General features: G+C 45.9%; 1 protein-coding gene across 3 annotated transcripts in view; it reads left to right on the top strand.

Moving 5' to 3' along the window:
* HS6ST2 (heparan sulfate 6-O-sulfotransferase 2) overlaps positions 1-14,377 on the top strand; it is a 287,234-nt gene that overhangs the window by 1,909 nt on the left and 270,948 nt on the right. The window lies entirely within an intron of this gene.

Genomic DNA, 14,377 nt, shown 5'->3' with positions numbered 1-14,377 from the left:
GCGGGGAGGCCGAGCCGGCTGCTGCCGGCGACCCAGGGAGCACCTCGGCGCCCCTGCGGTTGCGCCCTGGCTGGGCGGGCGCCGGGCGCCCTGGAGCGCGCGCTCGTGGCGCTGTGGCGGCCGCAGGAAGCTTGTCCCTTCCGACCCGGGCCGGCTCGTCTGTCTACCTGCGGGTTGGCCTGCTTGGCGGCTGGGAGTGCGCGCAGGGGAAGCGGCCGGGAGGCCCGGAACGAGCGCCCCCGGGCCGCCGCCGCCGGGACAGGGTACCGCGCGCAGACTCGGCACCGGAGCGCCGGGAAGAAAGAGCCGCGCTCTGCGTGTAACGTCCCTGACCCCCTCCAGCCCTCTCTCTTCTTTCCTCCTCACCCAGGTCCCCAAGCCCCCTCTCGCTCTCTTCTTTCCGGCTCCCGCATCCCCCCCGCCCCCGCCCCGCGCCTTTCCCCTTGCTTCCTCTATTTGCCTTTCTCTCCTTCTTGTGTTCGAGATCTTGTCAGCTCCTGGCCTCTCCCTCTCTCCTTCTCCCTCCGTTTACTTCTCTCACTTCGCTTCTCGTTCTTTCTTCAACCTTTCTGTTTTTTTTCTCTCTTCCTTCCTGACTTTGGTCACCTCGCCTCCTCCTTTGCGCTGGCTCTCTCTCCCTGGGCGAACGCGTGTCCCTCCGCGGCTGTTTGGGGACACCCAGAGGGGATCCAGGTGGACACCCGGAGGGAGCCGGTGGTATCCGGCTTGCGCCTCACACTGCTGGCTGCACGCCGGGCATCCTCCGCGCTTTGTCAGTGCCCAGGGGGGCACCCCGCGGGCCGCAGCGCAGGTTGGGACGCTGCCCCGGATCCCGCGCGGGGTTCAGTCTTGAGAAACCTCTCCTGATTTACGAACTCTGAATTTTCTGAGGGGGTGTCGCCAGGCCACTTGCTGGGAACCCAGGGCTGATGCGGAAAGTGCTGTTTTGTGAAGAGCCCATAGGCAGTTGCTTTTGAAGCTGGGGCATTTCCCCCTTCCGCCGCAATGCCGGCTTGCCGGGGCTCATGGAGCGCCGTCCACGAAGGAGGAAGGAAGGACTTTTGGGGATGCAGTGGCTCCATTCAGCCCCCCTCCCCGCCACCCCCGCTTCTGCCGCTCACCCTGAAAAAGATCTGGGCTGCGGCATGGAGCCCAGGGAATGGTCAGGATAAGTCTAGTTGACTTGGCCTTGCTCTCGGCCTCCCCATCTAGGTGGCCTTAGGGATTCTCCAGGCTGCTGCTGTTACAGAGGTTGCCTACCTGGACGGGCGTCCCTGCTCCCTCCTCTGCCTCCCCAACCCCCCAGGGTGAGGGGTGCTCTGTGCCCTGGACTTGGCCGCGTTTTGTTGATGCCTCTGCCAATGCCAGGGCCAGTGCCGTTTCTTCTGTCTGTCTGTCCGGCTCCAAGTGAATGCAGCCCCCTGACTTTCTGGTCACCATTGAGCTTTAGAGGAAACCTCACCCCTTCCTTGCTTCCCCTTCCCGCAGTGTCCTTTGGGAAAGCTGGAATTCTGGGAGCTGTCATTTCCCTTCCAGCACTGACCAGGTTGCTTTCCCCCATCCTGAGAGGACCTTGGCCCTAACAGGAGTGCCCCCTCAATGCATGGTAAGAACCGTGCCAGTCCTTGTCACCATGAGATTTTGATGTTGAAGAAGTTCCCAGACAATTTGGCAATATTAAAAACAATCCCTCTTGCTGAGGGAGCCGGTAGGTGTAGTGAGAGGTGGTGTTATAAAAAGCCCTTGAGGGCAGAAATAGAATTCCACAGCCAGGGCTGTGGCAAAGGAATAAAAATGAGATCTTGGCTACCGAGGCCTCCCCGGCCTGTCTGGAGTCCGCCAGGGCGCGCGTGCCTTTTAAAAACCTTTTGACCATGTAGGTCGGCATGTGACCTGGTCTGTAGACACGCATTATTATCGTGGTCTTGCTTATGTCTTTGGGGGCCACAGTCCTTCAGGAATCTTCCACAGGCACATTTCCATAGGAAACCAGGACCCCTCCAGGGGAGGGTTCAGCCTCTCGGACTGCCCCCAGTGGAAGCAGAATTATTTGCGATGAGATGTTCTTGGTCATCGAACCACTTTTTAAAGCGTCAGAGTTCCCGGCTCTTCCATTATTCGCCAGCATGACGGAAAATGCGTTAGAGAGGCCCAGGGCTCTCCCGAGGGGACCTTTTTTATTTCACTCATCCCTACCCACCTCCAGAAATCTTCATCTTGCAGCGTGGTGGCTGCCTGAGGGTTCCAGAGAGTCCCAGAATGCCGACAGATCCCTGCTGACAGGACCAGCTCTGCGAGTTCGGAGCGTCTGTGCAAGAGGAGCCATGCACAAGTGTGTGACAGTGGGAGAGAGGGTGTGTGAGTGTGTGGACAATTTTGAGACAGAGGCAGCTGTGCTGGCAGTGATGCGTGAGGGCGAGGAGCAGATCCCCGAGGTGAGAAAGTCAGCCATGGGGAGCTCCTGTGGGGAGCAGCCTTCCATGCCAGCTGCTGGTGGTCTCTGTGCTCTGTCCAGCAGGCCTGGGCCTTGGTTCCAGGCCGGCCATGAACCAGCTGTGGTGACCTTGGACCAGAGCCTCCTGTCCAAGCCTTGTGTGAGTGGAGAGTTCGTCCCAGTTTCAGCCGAGCTTTGGTATCCGTCTGGTGTGTTTCTGGAAACTTGTGCTGTCTGTAGGGAGAGGGCAGGGTGGGCACAAGTCTCCCCACTGATCAGATGAGAGGGAAGCCCAAAAGGGTTGAAGGACTTTCTCAAGGTCATTGAGCTCCTTAGTGGCACGGCAGGGATCTTGCACTAGTTCTGGCTGATTCCATCGCCCTTGCTCTGTTGACTGAGACGTAGTGAACAGAGTTGTGGGCTTTTTTTTTTTTTTTGGTGAAAACACAGGTATTTCATGTGAGTCATCAGCACAAAGTGAACACTCAGCGAGTGTTGACTGATACAGTCTGTCACCCGCATCGTCGCCATTTCCAATAATTTTACACACGTGAGTTTGAACAAGTGACTGGACCAGAGTTGCCGCCCCCATTGGGAACAAAGCAGATTCCTAGCTCCCCCAGGCTTTCTGCTCACGGGGAGCAGGCCTCATGATTGGGTTGCAGAGGGGGCCCTCACTGCCTCTTCAGAAATCACTGCAAAGCTGAGCAGGATGGGGGGACGCTGGGGGCCTGGTGAATAAGCATCAGTAGGAGCCCTCAGCGGTGACAAGGGCCACCTTCTGACTCACAGCCTTTTATCCACATTGGCGGGGGCGGGGGGGGGGGGCATGAGAGGCCATCGTGGCTGCAAGCCAAGACCTGAATCCTGCTCCCAGGGCTACATTCAAGATGCTTCCCTGCCTCAGCGGATGCTGAAGTGCTTGGGTGATATATAACTGCTGAGTGGAAACGGCTGCCGTCACGTTGCCTGGAGAGGACAAAGAGCGAGAGTGCTTGGCTGGCAAGAGGCACAAGTTGTTTATTAGGAGTACTATTTCTTTTCAAAAAAAAAAAACCACCTAGAAATTGCCTTTCGTACATCTGTGTGCCAATATGTTGTTGGGGGTCAGAGAAAGGTCTGGCTCATTCTAGAATTTCCAAGACCATTTTTGAAAATGGATCAAAACATGGTTTCTGACCAGCTCTTCAAACTCCCGAATTCCGCAGGCTTTTCTCAGGCCAAATTCCCTCTGTTTGTAGCCAGCTCTGTGGGAGGAATTCAGAATTGGGCGCCAGGAAACGGAGCCAGTCTGCTTCCTCTTCCCCAGGTATGGTGCTGCTGGCACACACCGGTGTGGCTGGGGTCGGGGGAAGGTCAGGTTCTAAGGGAACCAAGTCAAAGTATCTGATGGTTATATTCACGCTGCATCCTAGACTTTTAGCATCTCTACGTGTTGCAGCAGAATCATATGGAAGAGTAATTAATTGTCATTTAAAATCCACTAGGTTATCACCGACGGGAAAGGACTAAAAGGCATTTATATGGAGAATAGAGCTTGCTGGCTTTTTTCTTCTTTTTGGTCATTCCTTTTCGATATTGTGGTGGAGGCTTCCTTTTCTTTCCCTTTCTTTTCTAAAGGTGGCTCTACTTGGAAAGAGCCGTGTCTTAGGAAGAACCTCACGGTGCATGCACCTGCTTATGCCTCACGTGTCCACGCTCCCACTCCTTCCCTCTTGCAGCGAAGCTGGAGGATGCGACAGGCTTGTGGTACAGGGCGAGGCAGCCAGTGAATGGACTTGACACAGACAGCAATGCCGTCCTTCTGGTCCTTCAGGCTGTAGGCCACTGGGTTCTCACAGGGGTAGCTTTACTCAGCTGAGGATGTTAAGAGGATGCTAAGAGCTGTTCAAGCCGAGCACATATTTCATAGGAGAGGGGGCGCATTTCATCACGATCACATCCGTAGGTGTTAGTGTCTTTGTGTGGATGGCAGACTTTGCCAACAAAGCTCGAAGTTCTCCAGGTAGTCTAAAAAGCAATTCAGACTTGGATTTTCTTAATAGTCATGTTATTTGATTTGATTTGATGTTTTTCTTTTTAGGGCCGCACCTGTGGCATATGGAGGTTCCCAGGCTAGGGATCAGAGAGGAGCTACAGCTACCCGCCTACGCCTACGCCACAGCAAATACCAGATCCAAGCCGTGTCTGTGACCTACAGCACAGTTCACGGCAACGCCGGATCCTTAACCCGCTGAGCAAGGCCAGGGATCGAACCCTCAACCTCATGGTTCCTAGTCGGATTCGTTTCTGCTGTGCCACGATGGGAACTCCCTTAATAGGCATTTGGGATTAGTGCTCTCCTGTGGCCAGAAGAACGTTAGAGCTTGTCTTTTGTAGATATCTGTCCTCAGCTTCATTGTGAAACGACATTGAAGAAGAGTCACCTCTTCCATCTGTCACTCGTTAAACAAAATACTGTGAAACTGCCCATTATATTCGGGGGTGGGGGAAAGGCACGTCATCTTTGTTCTCACTGAGCTTACAGTAGAACAGAATAATTTGGCATTTTTGATGTTGAATAAAGAATGTGAGTTTTGTTTGCAAATGATTTGAATATTAATATTGTCTTTATAATGGCATTCCTTTACCAGAATATATTTTAAAAATAGAGAAACGTCCCTCTGTGTATGCAACAGTTTAGGTCTAATCAGCAAACTTTGTGGAATAAGTATTATGACCTGTCCAGGGCTAGCAGTGAGGGGAGATTAGAGCCCGAACAAATTCAAAAAAGCCAAGGTTAGGTTCAGCCTCAAGGCCTTTAAGATTAGATGGTAGGCGTTCCCTGGTGGCCTAGCGGTTGAGGATCCAGCATTGTTACTGCTGTGGCTCGAGTCACTGCTATGTTGCAGGTTGATCCCTGGCCCAGGAACTTCTGCATGCCGCAGGGACAGCCAAAAAAAAAAAAAAAAAAAAAAAAGATGAGATGAAAAAGTGCAGAACTATGCAGTATAGACAGATGGGGGTGGGGAGGCCCCTGTGATTTAGGGCAAGTCCATAACATAGGAGATTTAAACAAGATGCTTTCTAAGGCCCTTTCCTTTCTAACGTAGGAGAAACAGGCCAGGAAAAGAAGAGATCTGTTTGGAAAGGCTTCTGAGAATAGGTGGGTTGTACTGAGAAGACAGAAGGCATCATGGATGGGCGTGGCATCCTTACAGGGTCCTAAGGTCAGGTCAGCTCGCCTAGCCAGGGGTGAACAGGCCCGAGAAGTTTCCTGCTTGGGGAAGGGTTGGGGAACCTTATTGTAGAGGTCCTGGCATGGCCCCTGAGGAGGTTGAACCCCAGTGAGTATGAGAAACTCTTGTGTGGCAGGCATGTTAAAAACCACAAAATTCAACGAAGCCTGGAGTCCGGGTAATGGTACCTCCCTGATTGCCAGCCTGGAGTCTAGGTGGTACCGTTGACAAAACAGAGAGGTTGAGAAGGGGATCTGGCTGGGACTGGGAGAGTACTGAGAGCTGTGACTGCGCTAAGTTGCCTGGGCTTCTAGTGGCTAAGGCTTGTGAGGAAGTGAGAAGAGGGGCTCTGGGCAGCTTAGGGCTTAGTTGTATATGTAGGAGTCCGTGAAGCCAGTTAATGTGAATTTACAGTTGGCGTTGTTATTATTTATTTATTTATTTATTTGCCTTTTGTATTTTTTTTAGGCTGCACCCGTGGCATATGGGGGTTCCCAGGCTAGGGATCTCATCGCAGCTACATCTGCTGGCCCACACCGCAGCCACAGCAACGCCAGATCCGAGCTGCGTCTGTGACCTACACTACAGCCCATGGCCACGCTGGATCCTTAACCCACTGAGCGAGGCTGGGGATCGAACCCGCATCCTCATGGTTCCTAGTCGGATTCGTTTCCGCTGCGCCACGACGGGAACTCTGGGGTTGTTATTTAAATGACAGCTGCAATTCCTGTATGGGACTCTCAGACAAGGCAAAGGCTGTTTGAAGAGAGGAAAGGATCGACAGCTATGATTACATAAAAATGAGAAAGGCTCATCTGTTCCAAAATACCCCAAATGAAAAGGCATATGTCAAACTGATGAAAATAGGCACAACAAATAAAACAGACAAAAGGCTGACATCTTTTCTGTATAAAACACTCCTACGAATGGATCAGAGAAACAGAGCCTGTGACCAGAGAGTTTGAGACATGGGAACCACAACTAGTTTACAGATGTCGAAAACTGGTTTAGACTTACTGGTACTAAGAAAACGCAGACTTAAATAATTGTATATAGGAAACCCTTTTCGTCTCTCTAATGAACCCAGAGTAAGGAAAACAGCAGCAACTCGGTATATATCACCACCACTACCACCAAACAGCCACCAAAAGATAATAGCCAGTGCCGACAAGGGTATGGCAAGTACCATCCTCATATATTGTTGGTAGGAACCTACATTCCAATGATTCTTTTGGAAATAAAAGAGATAATAGAAACAGAGAACATTGAAAATATTTATTTTTTTAACCCACCGTTTCTTTTGGGGGATTTTACTGAAAAACAATCCTGTACCTGTTTTTCTTTCACTTATTTAATTCATTTATTTACAAATGTATATTGAATATCTCTTATTACTGTGCTGTGTGCTGGAGGCACCGTGAGGAACCTGGCAGGTGTGGGTCCCTGCCTTTGTGGAGCAGGAAAGATAGATGTGAAACAAATAATTCATTACTTAAAATTACAAGAAGGGCCGTGGGGAAAAAACATAGGTGATTGGAAAAATCTGCATCCGTGTATAAGGAGAATGGTTTGGGAAATCTCAGTACAGCCACTTGAAGATTATTTCAACACCATTTAAATGTCCTTTTAAAGAGTATGGAAAATTGGTAGTGATTTAATGCTAGGAAAAAGAGGTTGACAATTACGGACCCAGTATGAGTACATTTATGTGTGTGTGTGTGTGTGTGTGTGTGTGTGTGTGTGTGTGTGAGAGAGAGAGAGAGAGAGAGAGAGAGGGAAAGAGAGAGAGAGGGAGAAATTATCTTTCCATCCCTCTCAAACCTAAGTAAAAAAGACAAAGAATGGAAGAAAAATACCAAGATATCAATATATCAGTTGATTTATTTTCTTGTTCTGTTTCTCGAAAGGACCTTCATTTCCTTTATGAGTATGCATTACTTTTATAATAAAATAGAATATTAACAGTTCTTTAGATGATGCTTTATTATGGCTGTGATCAATTACACATGTCTGTTTTTGGTTCCTAAAGCCTGTGGCTGGTTATTTCATTAGCCTCTTGATATTCTGGGAGTCCTTAATGAGGAAAGCAGCCTCAGTTAAATAATAATCTCTTAGACTGAAAGGCAGGGGTGATAAGTCAGGCACAGGCTGTTGGTTTTCTGATGATTGGCTGTTATCGTATTCCATGGACTCCACGGGACTCTTATACTGGTACAGTCTGGAGATATTTGAGTGGATGGCTAGTGCTTGTTCTCTGTTTAACAATTAAATGAAACAGGAGATTAATAATGGCACACAGTCGAAGATAGACAGCTTGGCGCTGCCCAGCCAGAGCCACCCGAGATAGCCTGGATTTTGAATCTTCCTGAGCCTCTTTGCAAGTGAGCCGATATCAGAGCTACTGGTCTGGCTAGAAGAGTGAAGTCTTGGGGTTGGAGAAGGGTTATAGGTCTAAACGCCCAGAACTGAGAGCTTCGATTGGTTAGTGCGTGTGTTGCCCTCATCCAGGAGCGAAGGGGAATCCACCTGCTGGAGCAGCCTCCTCTTAGAGCAGTTTCACTTCATAAGACCATTGCCCCCGGTTAACCGTAAATTAAGTTTGACTACAACATTCCATTTCTCAATTGCTGTGGATTATCTGCGGGGCCACTGAATATGGTGAGGTTCAGAATCTCATTGTGGAAATTCCTCTGAAGCCACATCCTAGGTGCAGGTTATTTTGACAGCATGAAGAACGTGCCTCACACTTGGAAGGCTAATACCAGCATTCTGTGACAAATGCCATGAGATATTTAGGCACTGGGTGTAGGGGAAAAAAAAAAGGTATGAATGGGAATATTCCCTCTTCCGTGAAAGCGTAAATGAAGAATCCAATTAATGGTCTTTGTCTTCTGATACAATATCATTGTAAGCTTAGAGAGATATTTTGTCTGAACTTAGTAAAATATTTATTGGCAAAAGAGCGTTCCTAGCTTTGCTAGCTATTGGACTTCACAGATTATTCGGTTGGTCTTATTGCGTCCCATTTGTTATTTCTGCCATTTTGCCTCTAAGAACAGTGTTGAAGACGTTGACACATTTCAGAGCATTACACTAAATAAATCTGTCTTGCACATTCCACTGTGCTTTTTCTGGAATATTATAAATATTCAAATATAGGCACACATGCACATTCAAAATAAAATTCAATACATGCAAATTTGGCATAAATTCCATATTTATAACTTAGCAATAGTTTTGAACTTGTTATGCCATGATATAAATGTATCAAATATGAGCCCATGGGAATTACCAATAAGTATATTTTTCTGATTAAACTGTAGGTTCTTTTTTAGTCACGATTTAAGCTTCAATTTTGGGATATATTATAAGAGAATAATTTGCACTTCATTTACTCTGAATTGTCAAGAATCATGTTCTTTCCCAATGTAAATGTCTCCAAAAAGGACTTCTTCTTCAGTTTGACTGCTTTTTGAATTTTACTAGTAGAAATGCCCTAGTGAGGCTAAGACAATCGGTCTGTTTCTTGCGAAGAGTTTAGTTCTAATGAATCACATCCGTGCACTTTTCTGAAGGAATACAGAGAAATTGAAATGGGCAAGGCATTGATTTACATCAAGTGGATTAGGCTTGGGTGCACTATTCCTTGCATTAATTGACTTTTTCCCATAAGTGTTCTAATAAAGACAAATCTTAAGTATAGTATCGGCTCAGATTCACTCATGGAGATCATTGGGCTTTGGCTAACTTCCTCCAAGAGAGTGACTGCAAGCAAAGAGTGTTTAGAAATTGACTAGAGGGGTGTTCCCGTCATGGCGCAGTGGTTAACGAATTCGACTAGGAACCATGAGGTTGCGGGTTCGATCCTTGGCCTTGCTCAGTGGGTTAAGGATCAGGTGTTGCGAGCTGTGATGTAGTCGCAGACACGGCTTGGATCTGGCATGGCTGTGGCTGTGGCTGTGGCTGGCGGCTATAGCTCCGATTCGACCCCCAGTCTGGGAACCTCCATATGCCGAGGGAGTGGCCCTCAAAAGGCAAAAAGACAAAAAAAAAAAAAAATAGAAAAGAAATTGACTAGAGGGACCAGGTTACAGCCAGAAAACACAGAGACCCTTTCGAAAGGTCCTCTGATCTTGGCAGCCGGCTCCTCAGTTATTACAATAAATAGGAGTTGACTGAACTTACCAATTGAAAGACATAGTTTTTTCACAATAGATAAAAATACAAAATCCAGATATAGGAGTTGCTGTTGTAGCTTAGGGGAAATGGATGCGACTAGTATCCATGAGAATGCGGCTTTGATCCCTGGCCTCGTTCAGTGGGTCAGGGATCCAGTGTTGCTGTGGCTGTGGTGTAGGCCGGCAGCTACAGCTCCAATTTAACCCCTAGCCTGGAAACTTCTATATGCCACAGGTGAGGCCCTAAAAAGCAACAAACAAACAAACCAAACCAAAAACAAACAAAATCCCCCCAAACAGCTATATGCTGTGTATGAGAGACAAAGCTGAAACATTAGGTCACAGATAGGAGTGGAAAAGATATACGATGCAAATACTAACCAGAAGGAAGCTGAAGTAGCTAAATCGACTAAGGGAAAACCTTTTGGGGGTAAACAGGATCACAGAATCATGATAAAACGTTCAGTTCTTCAGATGACAATTCTAAACATGTATGCACTTAATCCCATAGTCCTGAAATATGTAAAGCCAAGATTGACAGAGCAATAAGGAGAAATTGTAAAATCTACTAACTTCTTTCAGAAATTGATAGATGAAATGAACAAAAAATGACTAAGGAAACAGAGGTTTTGAGGATTGTGGTGAACAAGCTCACTAGAGGAGACCCGCACCCGGTTAGAAGAATACACATTCTTATCAAGGACATTTTTGAAAATAGACCATGTACTAAGCCATGAAATTGGTCTGGAACAACTTTAGTTAATAAATACCTTACAAACCCTTCTATCTGACCATGCAGTGCCTAGGAGGGCACGAAGGATCGGGTGCACCAGAAGGAACATGAATAGTCTAATATATTTGGAAGTATTGTCAGTCCTTCGGTGACCACATCAAGCTTCTTAATTCGCATGCAAGGGTGAAGAACTCCATGGTACTGTCTAGATAATGTACATCAAAGATTCAGCACCTAGCATATAATATGTGCTAAAAAATGATGGCTGTGATGGTTACATTTTGTTGTCATTACCCATGCGGAGAACCTTTGCATCTTCAGAGGACTATAAAAATATTTGCATTTGGCAGATCATGTAGCATTAATGGAAGAACTGGTCCTTTGTGGAAAAAACTCTATTACATATAAAACACTCAGATACATTTCTCCAAGGTTCATTGGGGTAAAACATTCACAAGGCCCTTTCACACAAACTTAGAGATATCCAACAAGCTCATAAAAATGTACCATGAGGATGCGAGTTTGATCCCTAGCCTTGCTCATTGGGTTGGCGATCCATCGTTGCTGTGAGCTGTGATGTAGGTTGCAGACGTGGCTTGGATCTGGCATTGCTGGGGCTGTGGTATAAGTCGGCAGCTGCAGCTCTGATTGGACCCCTAGCCTGGGGACCTCCATATGCCACAGGTGCAGCCCTAAAAAGCAAAAAAAAAAAAAAAAGAGAAGAAAGAAAAATCATATCTAGCTACATATATGCACACACACACACACATGCAAGGTATTATACAAGATAATGTGTATAATTTGTACATTTTACATATTATCTTTACTGGGGTTTGCAAACTATGGGTCAAATCTTGTCTCCACTGATTTTTGTAAATAAAGTTTTATTGGAACACATCCAAAGAAAAAGTGAGGAACTCTAAGACTTAGGCAGAGAGAAGTGCTGTGAAGTGATGGTTTGACTCAGGTAGCTGGGCCTGACTTTCCATGAAGACGTATTAGTATTTTGGGTTACCTACTGAGCCAGGCCATATGCCAGTGGGCATAACATATATTTTTCTCATGTAATCCTCAAAACAACCTTCTGAGGGAGATGTTTGATACAATCCATTTCAAGATGAGAAAACAGAGAATTGGATGAGATATATAACCTGCCCAAATTTACACAACTGGTCAGTGGTGGAGTTGGCATTTCAAACCAACTGGGCCACCTGGCCTGTCTGATAGGTTTTAATGTCCACTCAATTCTCAGACAAATTTCTAAAGTCCTTTACCCTCTTTTTTAGTTATTATTTTTATTGAAGTATAGTTGATTTACAGTGTTGTATTAATTTCTGGTATACAGCAAAATGATTCAGTTATATATGTATGTGTGTATGTGTTTATATATATGTATGTGTATATTTAGTCTTTTTCAGATTATTTTCCATTACAGGTTATTACAAGATATTGAATATAGTTCCCTGTGCTATACAGTAAGTCCTTGTCACATATCTGTTTTAGGTTTACTAGCTTGTGTCCCTTGGTGTCATACTCCGAATTTATCCCTCTGCAACCCCCTTTTCCCTTTGGTAACCATAGTTTGTTCTCTATCTCTGTGAGTCCCTTTCCATTTTGTTATATTCATTAATTTGTTTTTTTTCTTACATTCCACGTGTAAGTGATATCATACAGTTTTTGTTTTGTCTGATGTATTTCACTAAGTATAATACCCTCCAAGTTTATCCATGATGCTGCAAATGGCAACATTTTATTCTTTTTTTTTTTAATGGCTGAGTAGTACTGCACATACATGTGCCACATCTTCTTTATCCATGCTTCTGTCCATGGACATTTAGGTGGCTTCCATGTCTTGGCTGTTGAAAATAGTGCTGCTATGAACATTGGGGTGCATGTATCTTTTTGAATTAGAGTTTTCTCTGGCTATATGCCCACGTGCGGGATTGCTGGATCATATGGCAGCTCTAGTTTCAGTTTTTCAAGAAACCTCCTTTCTGTTCTCCATCGTAAAAGGCTTTCCCCTCTTTTTTGGCGATGTGTGTGTACGAGCTGAGTGGAATGGAGATCTGAAGTGACTGTCTGGAGATACCAGGATCCAACGTGTTAACAGATTTTTTTTTAAAGCATCTTTTAAAAAGTTTAAGTTTTAATTTAAGCATCTTTTTAAAAGTCACTCTGTAAAGGTGAATTCTGCAGCTCTTTTTCCCTCTTAAAGAAGGATTTAGATATCCAGGATATTGCCAGTGCCTTCGACAATGATTTACACAAAAAGAATTATGTTTTAGGGGAAATATAAAAAGAAAGGAGTTATGTAAGAGGAAAGATGCAGGTTTTTTTTTCTCCAGATCAGAAGAATGAAGACCTTTATTTTATTTTAATTTATGCCCCATGTGGATTTAAAATACGGTGCCTATACTTCACAAGATTTGTAAGAGGCCAAAGCATCGTACTCCTTCTGGAATGTTGGCAGTTGCCACACTAGCAATTTGAATGGCACTGCTCTGACCATGGCCTGTTTGGATAAATGACCTTTGGTCTGTGTGGACACAGCCTTGGGAGGGTAGCGTGACTGAGTTCAGCCGGGACAGCTCATATAATCTTAGATTATTAGAAGCCAGTGAAATAAAGCTACTTTCTCTCAAATTCAAGTGAGGAGTTCCAGAGAAAGTGAATATTGAAGCCTGCTCTTCTCCCAGGGTTCACCATGAAGATAATAAAAGTGTAGTTTATTTCTGAAATAACCAAGTAAAGGTAGCAACTTCCCATACAAGCGACCGTTCTCTCTCCTTGGAAGAGGCAGCTTTAGAAAAGAGCCATTTAGGAGTTTTTGTCGTGGCTCAGTAGAAGGAAATCTGAGAGACATCCATGAGGACACAGGTTCGATCCTTGGTCTCGCTCAGTGGATTAAGGATCCAGTGTTGCTATGAGCTGTGGTGTGGGTCACAGACACGGCTCGGATCTGGTGTTGCTGTGGCTGTGGCCTAGGCCGGCAGCTGTAGCTCTGATCGACCCCTAGCCTGGGAACCTCCATATGTCATGCCTGTGGCCCTAAAAAGAGAAAAAAAAAAAAAAAAAAGAAAAGAGCCATTTAAAAGAATTTGCAAATGAGCACAGGCCTACCAGACTGGCAAGACATAGTGGGAGCAGCAGAGGAATTAGGTTGAAGGTTTGGAAGGATGGTAAAAAGATGCCCAATACAACGGGAGAAGAGTTTGGCCTTCGGATGATGGCCACCTCAGCAGATGCCTCGTGACCGAGACTTTGCTGCATAGAAGATTCACTGGCACAACATCTTGAAGGTTGAAGAACTGCTTGAGCCTATTTGCCATATAAGCTAGAGGCAAACATATTTGTCATTTTTGTGATTGGTTTTGCCAAAAGTGGTACAGCATGTTCTATGAGTGTAATAGGCCAACTAAAGCTCATTGAAATGAAGCATATTGGGGTGAATGATGCAGAGTAGGCTACTTATGAAAAATTACTTCAGGAGTTCCCTGGTGCTTCAGTGGGTTAGGGATCTGGCGTTGACATTGCTGTGGCTCGAGTTTGATCCCTGGCCCAGGAACTTCCACATGCTGTGGGCATGGACAAAAAAAATTACTTCCATAAAAATTGTAATGGATGTGTAGAAATGATTTTATGCATAAACATTATAAAATTAATGGAAAATAATTAAGCTAATGCAAGAACACAGAGCCAAAGAAAGGTGTTTAAAAAATATTTTGGGAGTTCTTGTTGTGGCTCAGTGGGTTAAGAACCCAGTGCTGTTTCTGTGAGGATGTAGGTTTGATCCTTGGCCTTGCTCAGTGGGTTA

The sequence above is a fragment of the Sus scrofa genome, chromosome X, assembly GCF_054392235.1.
Source record: "Sus scrofa isolate SSC_HxYL_T2T_F1_AM1 chromosome X, Sscrofa_HxYL_maternal_Yorkshire_Landrace_v2.0, whole genome shotgun sequence".
NCBI classification, from domain to species: Eukaryota; Metazoa; Chordata; class Mammalia; order Artiodactyla; family Suidae; genus Sus; species Sus scrofa.
This window is presented reverse-complemented; position numbering and strand designations above follow the sequence as displayed.